We start from the raw sequence: 10,455 nt of genomic DNA on the forward strand, positions 1-10,455 counted from the left end.
AATCAATGACAAGTCGACTATTAAAATAGTCATTAGTTGCAGCCCTAGACTCTACACCATGGCACTAGCATTGAGATGGCAGCAAGCTAAAGTAACCAATAAATAATGTAAATACAGTACACTGACTAAAATGAATTATATATGATAAAATAACTAATAACTTTCATGTTTTTCGTGATGTAGGCTGTCAATCACTGAAGCCTCTGAGTTTCCTGGTTTTACCCCTTGGCCATGTTAACACGATTTTATTTATGTTCATTTATTTTACTTTGAAATGTGACCAGCAATGGCTTTTTTTTTTTTACAAAAACACGGTGGGATTCACTACCCCCAGACTTAGCACGTTTTCTGGGGCAAACCCTGGGTCAGGATCCAAAAGTGGGTCGCGAACAGCTGGTCAACATAAATAAATACTTAAGTTAATGTCTCTCATGTTGGACTTTTATTTTGAAAAAAACTTTTCTTTTGATAGGCATGCTGTGAAATGCATGTTGCACAGGAAAATATAGATTTATATTTTTAAAAATATATGTGTCTGTGTTGTTGGCAGCTATTTTTGAAAGACTACATTTGGTTGGTTGAATTCTAAAAAAAAAGTGAGCCGTGATTTAATGACTTTGGCAAAATGTGGGTCCCAGGGTGAGACCAGTTGAGAACCTGGTTTACAGGATAATAGATGGAATTACTATTTAATTACAGTAATGGTTATTTACAAACTTTAAATAAAATAATAATAAATTAACAGTATTTTTGTTAATATTTCTTCTGAGGTGTATTCCATAAAGGAGGGTTAACAAACTCTGAGTCGATCCATAAACTCTGGGTCAACATACCCTGCGATGGAAAACTCTGGGTATCTGATTCCATTACAGCTGGTATGAAGTGGGTTAATCAACCCTGAGTATGTAAACCTTGGGTTACTGACGTGCAGGCACGCGATAAAAAGCCATCATCAATGGATCAGAGATTACTCAAACTGCCATGTCAACCAAACGGAAGAGAGTGATTTATTCACCCTGATGGTGAAATAAGCCGGTGTTTGAGGAATGTGAGCCTGTTCTAAAGGTGTGTTCAGTCTTCAGTGACTATAGTGGCTTAAATCACCCATGATTAGTCACACTTTTTGGTCGCTTCATCACTTTATTGCTTCAGTGACGTGACAAGCGGTGAATAATATGAATAAAGTGTGTCTGAAGAGACGTGTCAGCAGCATAGGATGTCTGCATAGAGAGTCCTCCTGTTACACTGGATATAAAGACAGTGACTGCTGCTTCAAATCACATCATTTATATTCATTTTTAATGTAATATTGTCGCCAGAGTCATGTCGACGTCCTAAAAAATGTCATAAAAAAACACTGAAGCGGGACGCGAACCCGCGACCCATCGCTTCTAAAAGCAGCGTCACAACTCACTGCATCATACCTTCAAAGATGTGTGAACTATAGATTTAACTGTATAACAATATAAAACAACAATCGAGCCTTAAAAGTGGATTCATTTAAAATCTCCTCCTTTATATTATCCACAGGTTTGTATTCAGAGAACTTTACTATAGACGTCAGTAGATGTTTTAATGTAGATCAACCTCTCATTGTGTTTCACTTAATGATCTGTATCCACAATGTTAGAAAGAAAACTACCGTTATCACAAAAAAAAAATAAAATAAACATAAAGCAACACAACACTAGTAATGATGTGAGCACGTCTGTGGTGTGTGATGTTACTAATGTGTTTCAGAGAAAAGTGTTAAGGTTCATTAAAGTGTTCAGAAATGGTGTTCAGGTGGGCGGAGCCAGGTAGAAACCCAGGGTTTCTTTGATAAAACCTGCCAGCGACCAGGTTTAGTTCACGGACAATGTTGCTATGGTAACATACTCAGAGAATAACATACCTCGCGTTTAGGAATGAGATACTCAGAGTTTCCCTCATTTCAGCCTGAACATACTCAGAGTTTGAACATAACCTGCTGTATGGAATAAACCTCTGTAGTACTTAGATATTGTTGTTTTCAGGGTACTACAGTTATTTTTAAAGTTATTACTAATTAATGACATTAATACTGGATATTTATGAAAACATAAATCAAATAACATATCTTCTTAACTATATTTGCTGTAGTAAATAGAGAGCCCTAATAAAGACTGCCCACAGGGTTATTGGTGTTATTGTTGACGCTTCCTTTGGGGGTGTGACTTTGTAGACGGTCCCTGCCCACTCCTTAGCTTATTAACACAACGTGTGTGTTTTCCGTAGTTTGTTCTCTGTGTTCCACTGAGTACACACAGGTTGTTCCACCTTTACATCGTCACATATTGATAGAGAAATGTGAGTGTGAATGAAGTGGGTCACCAGTTAAACTAGTCTCCAGTGTGTGTGTAACAGCGGATGAATGTGGTGAGTGAGTGAGTGAATGAATGAATGGAAACACACGGAGTGTTCTAACCTCTTCCTTCACAGAGCACACATCTGAAAACTCCTCCGTTTCTTCTTCTCCGCTTTTCTCCATCTTTGGAGCAAACATTCCGTCCCACACATGGTCGGGATGACGAAGCTCCTCCAGCACAGCTTTCCTCCTGCAGCCTTCATCATCATCATCATCATCATCACTGTCCGTCTCACTCATACTCAGCTTCACTTCCCTCCATAATATTTCTTCTTCTTCTTCTTCTAGTTTAACGGTAGTCATCATCCAGCTCTGTCCGTCCTCCATTTTACTGCTTTGTTCCTGACTCTAGCTGGTTGCCAGATACAACCGACGATTCCCCGCATGAAATATGTTGAATATCCACAGAAATGCCCTAAAAACCATCCGTTCATCATCCAAATAAAACATAAATATCACCTTTAACCTACGTTAAACTGTTAAACGTTAAACTCACTAAAAGTTAGTTTTTTTATAATCTCACAATCAGCGGGAAAATATTCAACCTGGCAACCACTTACAACTTTTGCGCTGACGTCACAACCAACTTCTTATAAACTTTAGTGACAAACCAGTCATAATGAATGTGTTTAATGGTGATTTAAGAGTGAATAAAGTAGTTACAGCCTGAAGGATTTGGTCTGTGGATGATTTAATGGATTCCAGAGGAAATTTGAGTAGAAATTATTTTATGATTAAATTATGATGGTTTGTTCTCTGAAACAATTTGTTAAAAAAAAAAAAGTTTTTTTTTTTTTAATTTGTTTTTTTTTTAAGAAAAATAAATTATTTAAGCATTGAACCATAATGTTTTTCTTCCTCTTCCTTTGAAAATAAATTATATTTTAAAAGTTATTAACTCTGATTTTAGTAAAAATATTCTGATGATAAATTTATGTTTGCTGAAGGCTAAAGAAAGTCATTTTAAAATGTTAAATAATATCTACACATGTAATGATTTCTTACATCAAATGTTTAACATTTGGGTAACTGTTGGTTTTGTGATATTTGTATTCATCGCTTTGTTTTTTTTTGTTTTTTGTACTTATAAATACACAATTATGTTATGGATTTCATTACAGGATTATATTTTGGTTCTGGATTCTGGTTTTCAGATTAAGTTTGAAATTTAAGGAAAAAAAGTCATTTTTTGGTAAAACACAAATTTAGATATCTCAAAATGAAGCTGTTTTCACATTTTATAAATGAGTTGAAAATATTTATAAACAATGTAAAATGTGTTTGCTCTAAACCTTTTGTTCAATTAATTATTTTAGTTAATGAAATGTTCTGTTTATTTCATTATTGTTAATGTTGTGTATTGTCTTTTGATCAGTTTATACAGTCTACATTAATATACAAACATTACACCAATCCACATACCCAAGCAGCAATAATAATAATAATAATAATAATAATAATAATAATAATAATAATAATAATTATTATTATTATTATTATTATTATTATTATTATTATTATTGAAGGGTTCATTACAACTGTGGACAATCTGATACCGCTTTTGTTTTGTAATGTTTCAATGACTTCAATACATTCATGAGATCAGTTTTAAAAGCTTTCAAATTTGGGATATTTAAAAAAATTATTTTTTCTAAATATCATCAAATTGCTACATACAAATTCCACATCCTTGTCCTTCAAAATAAAAGCAAATGTAACCAAATGCTAATCAAAGCCAGGTATCACAGTGTGTGTGAGCAGCCAATCATCAACTCTTTCCTAAAACCTCTTCACCACAGAACAGGAAAAAGACGTGTTGTTGACTTTCATTATTAGTTTGACTAAACATGCAGCTGTAATCATCCATATTAAACCTAATCATTAAAAAGATATTTACATGGATAAACATCATTCATTGTTTTAAAATTAATCTATTTCATTTTAGGAAATAAAGGAAATGATAAATATTTGTCTTAATTTTTATAATATATGTTTTCTAATAGTTTGAAGATAATATTTGTCTCTTTACTTGAAGATGAAAACATTGTTTAATAAATAACAGTGTCTAAAAACAATAACTTCCAATGAATAGTTTATTGATCTTTGTGGATACTGATGAATACTGTAATATTCCTTTAATTAAATGAATCAAGGCAATAGGAATATCCCTGACTACTAATGAATGTTGTTTCTGAGAACATTTATCTTTAAAATCACAATGATTGTAAATATTACCATTGTCATCCATTAAATGTATTATTGTCCCTTTTCATTCCAATCTTTAAAGAATAAAGTTTTCCTCTTGTATAAAATACAGCTGTTATTCCAGATTGTAGCTTTATGTGGACTGAAGTGGTGCTTATAAAGCATTTTATAATATAATAACACATGCATATGATCATGTGATCACTTAAAGGATGAAAATCACATGTTACCTATCAAGTTTTGGATTTGAAAATAAGGGAAATTTTCTGGCGCCCACTACGAGCCGTCCCACCCGCCCAACCAAGCTCCAGTATCCTTTATATTTTAAGATAGATGTACAAGAAATCTAAAATATCCACTTGTCAACCACTTACTAAATACAATGATGTGATTAGAATCTGGTAGGTTGACCTTTATTAACATTAAAATACTGTGAACATTCCTACTAGGGCTGGTGATATGGACCAACACACATATCTCATTATATGTTCTCTAAATGGTGAAATATGATATAAATCTAGATAATTTTATCAAATAAAGTCTGATCAGAAAGACAATTCTGGGTTAAATTTGCTGATGCAAAATGCTACACAGGGACATTTATTAACAAACAGATGATCAATATGTGACACTCATTAATCATCTAAGCTTTACATGTTTTTCTGAGAAGTAAAACTCCTAAAACTAGTATTTTGATACATAATGTAATATATATATATATATATATATATATATATATATATATATATACATACTGTATATATTGATATATGAAATATAGTTTTCTATATCACCTGAATAGAAAACTCGATACATCTTAAATCTCGATATATCGCCCAGCTCTAATTCCTAAATTATAAAACAGTTCAAATAAAAACATGTGTATATGAAGCACATGTGTTTATTTAATATACATACAGTTCACATACAAGTCAACATGTTGTACATTTACTGTTCATTTCACGTTGCTTGTCTTTAAGTTAGACATTTACATTTTATTTTCATTATATATTTTATTATAATTTCTCATACTCACTCATGTGGTTCTCTGGTATTCACTAATGACTTATTAGACACATTTGTTGCAGACTTTACATCTTTTTAAACTTTTTGAAAGGAGTGTATATATTTATGGCGCTTGATTTTTCATGGTGACTTATGTCGTTCCTTCCGCTGTGGGAGACGTTAAAATCTCAGTTATTAATATAACAGAATGTGTAACTGTGTCCCATCCTGATGGTCTTTAGGAAGATAAACACTCTGTCACATTTTACAGCGTATTTACACCAGTTCTTTGTTTTTTTCACCAGAACATCTTCATTCATCGTCTTTTTTCTGAGTTGTTTCTGGGTTTGTTGCCGCTCAGGCTTCTCTTTTAGTGCCTGCAACACTCCCAGAGCTTCCTTTCCCTCCTAAAGCCTTGTAAAGACATAAAATAAATTACATAGATTACTACCTGCCAATATAAATGTTGTTCCCATTTTATTTGTACAAAAAAAAAAAAATCATAAAAATATTAAAGCTGTTGGTAAAATGATATTCTATAACTAATTACATGAAAAGATCAAAAACATAAATCAAGGCTTACTTGAAATATAATCGGTAATTCAGGGAACCTTGGCTTAATGGTTTTGGATGCATTATTCTTTTTATTATGGTGTGAGTGTGTGTTTGTGTGAGTGTAAGAAATCTGTTAAATGATCTGATACATTTACTGTTTTTGCTGATTTTGACTAATATATATTATGGAGCTTGTAAAAGTTCACACAATGTGTTGCCTGTTATCTCACGCTACGAGGTGACTATTGTTGGAATTGTCCCTGTATAAATAAAGTTTCATTGAATTAATCTGTGACCTTTGACAAATAAACAGTGGTTGCAAATATCAAACTACTTATGTGTAACTCTATTGTAGTCCAGTCATCACATTTATAAACTATCTTAGTCATCTAGGATCTGTGCACCCTCAGAAAACAGCTGCTCATATTATTTTGACCTGAAATCATCTGATTTTCCACCGTTTGTAATTCTTCTCCAGTCTGCATTGACTCCTCCCACCAGAGCGTCATGTTTAAGGGAAGAAGAAAATGAAAATGGATGATTTATTATTCATTTTATTTATGAGTTAAAAATGCAGCTACATTCTGAAAATGAAAAAAGCATTTCTGTTAATGGATTTTAAATTGAATTATGGTACAGATATACTTCCATAGTTTATACAGTTGACGTAGCGTTCTTATTCTCTATTACAAGTTCACAGAGAAGCTGCAGTGTTTGCAACTGTCGTCACCTAAAAAAGACAAACAAACTAAACAATAAAATATGTTACCATTGTTATTTGGATTATTGTGATTTTAAAACCAATCAGAAATACACCGTTTTTATCTGTATTTGGCTTTTACGTTTTCCTGTTTTTGGAAATCATTGGTTGAAAAATAGGTGAATGTCAAGCAGCATTTTGTCAGGTCTGTTGTGTTTGTTTTTGTTTGCAATGCCTTTGAATAAGTTGTTTTGTGCCTGACTTGGCTAGCTACGCCACAAGTTTTCCCTCAGTGTCCTTAGGTCTCACATGTTAGATGGACCTTGAACTGAGACATGTTTGAATACTTTACATTGTAGTGTTGCACAAATGTTTGATCATTTTGTTTTTGCCTTCTTCACGTGACAAATCACAGCACTTTATACAGCAGCATATTATGTGTTTTGTTCATTGCTGTTTGTTTTGCTTTAAATAAAAGTCTTAAATTGTCTTAAATTTGACATAAAAAGTGTGCAGCAACCACTGTTTCTGGTGTACGGTTCATACTGTTAATAAATGTTGATGGTACTCATACTCCTGGTTGTGATTCTGATAAGATGTTTATTCTAAGAACAAAAACTGGTTTTAGTTTTAATATAGATTTAGGTTTATTTCAAGATGAGTCAACTTGTATCAAGAAACAGCTTAATCATTTTTCATTAATACTGAGTCATTTTTTACTGAGATTAGTCGTTTTCTTCTTGTTCCGAAGCTTTCATTTGCCAAAATAAAAAAAACATTAAAAAAAAAATTTTTTAACAAGAATTATTTGTTTATAGTCAGTGTATTTCACTTGTTATTGTGCTGTAGGAAGTTTGATTTTAAGTTTCTGCTAATTTTAACCCTTTAGAATACTTATCAGGACCTTCTTATTTTAAGATTAACTTGCTGCATGGACAGATAATGTCTCTTGTTTTAAGAATTCTCCTCAAATGTAGTGTTTTTTCTATTTTATTTATCCTTATTTGCAGCAAAGGCTTTGTTTTAAGATCAAATAGAGAGCAGCAGCTTTTCTGGGACAGTCCACAACAACATTAACTATGATATTGGTCAATAGATGAACTCCTCTGTTCTGTTGGTTAGGACAACATGTCTGTGACGCCCACTAATGTGTGGTCACATGTAGGGTATTATACATACATTTTTTTAATTTAATTTAATTTATTCATTTATTTTCCCTGTGAAACATTGTTCCAATCTGTAAACAGAAACCTGTTGTATGCCTCCCGAACAGTAGGGGCAGTATTACATGGGCTCAGCTGTTGTATCGCACTTATACAGTGTGGGGCGCCACCTTTCCCCATTGTGTTTGTGACTACCAACTCACTGAAATACCGTCTCTGTCTCTCTGCTTTTAAACTGTTTAACAGGTATGTAAAATATAGAGGCAGTTCAAGGAACACTGTATATATAAACCAATAAGTTACAGACATGTAGGTTGGGTTGTTATGAATGGAACTATGATGTTTGTTGAGTAACTGTTCAGTATGTTAAACTAGTGCAAAGTCCGGAATGCTAACTCATTAGCTTTAGGCTTTGTGTGATAAGTTATAAGAGTATATGTATGTTGTTTAGTTAGTTAAGTATTAAAAGTGTTTTGATCCTGCGATTACAATTTAAAGGTCCTGAAAGATGTACTTTATGTTATTTGAGCCTAATATATGGGCCTGCAGAGTTCATTGTTGCACACGTGCACAGGCTGACACGTGCACGCGCACACACACACACACACACACACGAGTACATATATTTGGTTAAGTTAAATAGTTAAATTGTTTTCTCCAATGGTTAATACAATAAACCAGCAGGGTTTTAGTAAGAAATGGTTTTCTAAGCAAGAATATGTCTGGGTGTTTCAGTGTGGATGTTTGGAGGTAAACCTGTGGGACATATAGGGTGAAAATGTGTTTTTGTTTATATATATGTGAGAAATGTTTTCTACATTCATGTCATAACGGCATTGGTTAAAAGAGCATAGTAATGCAGATAAATTAATCATAAGGAGAAATTGTATGAAATAAAGGAACATTGTGTTTGTGACTACCAACTCACTGAAATCCCGTCTCTGTCTCTCCTCTTTTAAACTGTTTAACAGCATTTCAGTGTCGTCTGGGTTCAGAGACAGAAATAAACAGAAAATTATTAACTGTATATATGGTCTCCACTCTGGGACCTGTAACAAATACATGAATACACTAACTGATCAAAGGCTTTCTAAAGCATCTAAAGCACAGGTGTCAAACTTAAAGGGGACAAATCATGGTTTTAAATCCTTCCTTTTTACATATAAATCATAGAGTTGTGGTCTATATAAAGCGGAACTGCAATGCTTGGGTCTGAATTCCTCATTATTATAGCTCCACCCCTTTTCTACCCCTTTTCTGATGTGCTTCTGAGAGCAACTCGTTTTGGTGCGGTCTCTTTAAATGCAAATGAGACACTCCATACCCCGCCCCCTCTTCAGGTGACACTCGGTTGAACTCCACCCTGCTCGGCCATTTTTGTAGTTTGATAGAAGAGATACGGCTATGTAGCGGCGCATAAACTTTTTATTCAGAGGTTATTTACAAAATGTCAACAACAGAAGACTTGTCCATCCAGCCTTACATGTTCCAGCCAGAGTCTGACCCAGCGGAGCGAGATGAAAATGAAGATGATGAACCTGCAGAACCCTAACAAGTGAGCTAACACAAGCACCGAGCTAACGCTAGTGCCAAGCTAACGTCACGAAATGCATTTTAATACAGTCTTTTCAAAGACAAAAACGGCAAAATGAAATGACGAATGAAAACTTTAGCCTTAAATTAAATCACGTAGGCCATATCATCAAGGGTCTAAAATGAGCACACAGCGCTAACATATGAAGACGGTGCAACTGCTAATACTAACAAAACAATGACAGGGACGTCTTATCACTTTTTAGCGTTATTTACAGCTTAGCGAAGTGCTCTGTTCATCGTCTCCAAAGATAGAAGGAATTGAACCCTCAATCAGACAAAGTCTTTCTGTAAATCCTTCTTTATACCGGCGAAGCGGTCATCCTTGAAGTGCTTCGAGCACACAAAAATGACCTTACCCACAGATGTGGGTACATTTCTGTGAAAAATAAAACTCAACCAGGCACTTTGAAAAGGTTCTGATGCTGGGAGACGGTGTAATGAAGCGTGTGGGTTACTACATCAAACAACCAAACATTTTGACTTATCCTCTCGTAATTTCAGCATCCTTGAGCGTGGACTACAAAATAAAAGCGAGAAATAAAAATGGTGGATTGCTCGAAGTGTTGGGCCTGGAGTTGATGTACTAATTTGGCAGTTCCGCTGCAAATACTGTGATGTAGTAGTTCAAAAAACGTAATAGAGAATAGAAAAATCAAAACAGATTGAAAAATATGAGCAAAACAGAATATAAACATATCTACGGAGCACCTGAAGAGACTAATTTGATTTTTTCTGTACTTCTATGCACTCTAAATATACAACAAAATGCATTTAAGGGCTAAAAAAGTGGATTTAGCATGATATGTCCCCTTTAAGGCCCGGGGGCCAAATCTGGTCCTTTAGAG

Source organism: Gouania willdenowi, unplaced genomic scaffold, assembly GCF_900634775.1.
Source record: "Gouania willdenowi unplaced genomic scaffold, fGouWil2.1 scaffold_346_arrow_ctg1, whole genome shotgun sequence".
NCBI classification, from domain to species: Eukaryota; Metazoa; Chordata; class Actinopteri; order Blenniiformes; family Gobiesocidae; genus Gouania; species Gouania willdenowi.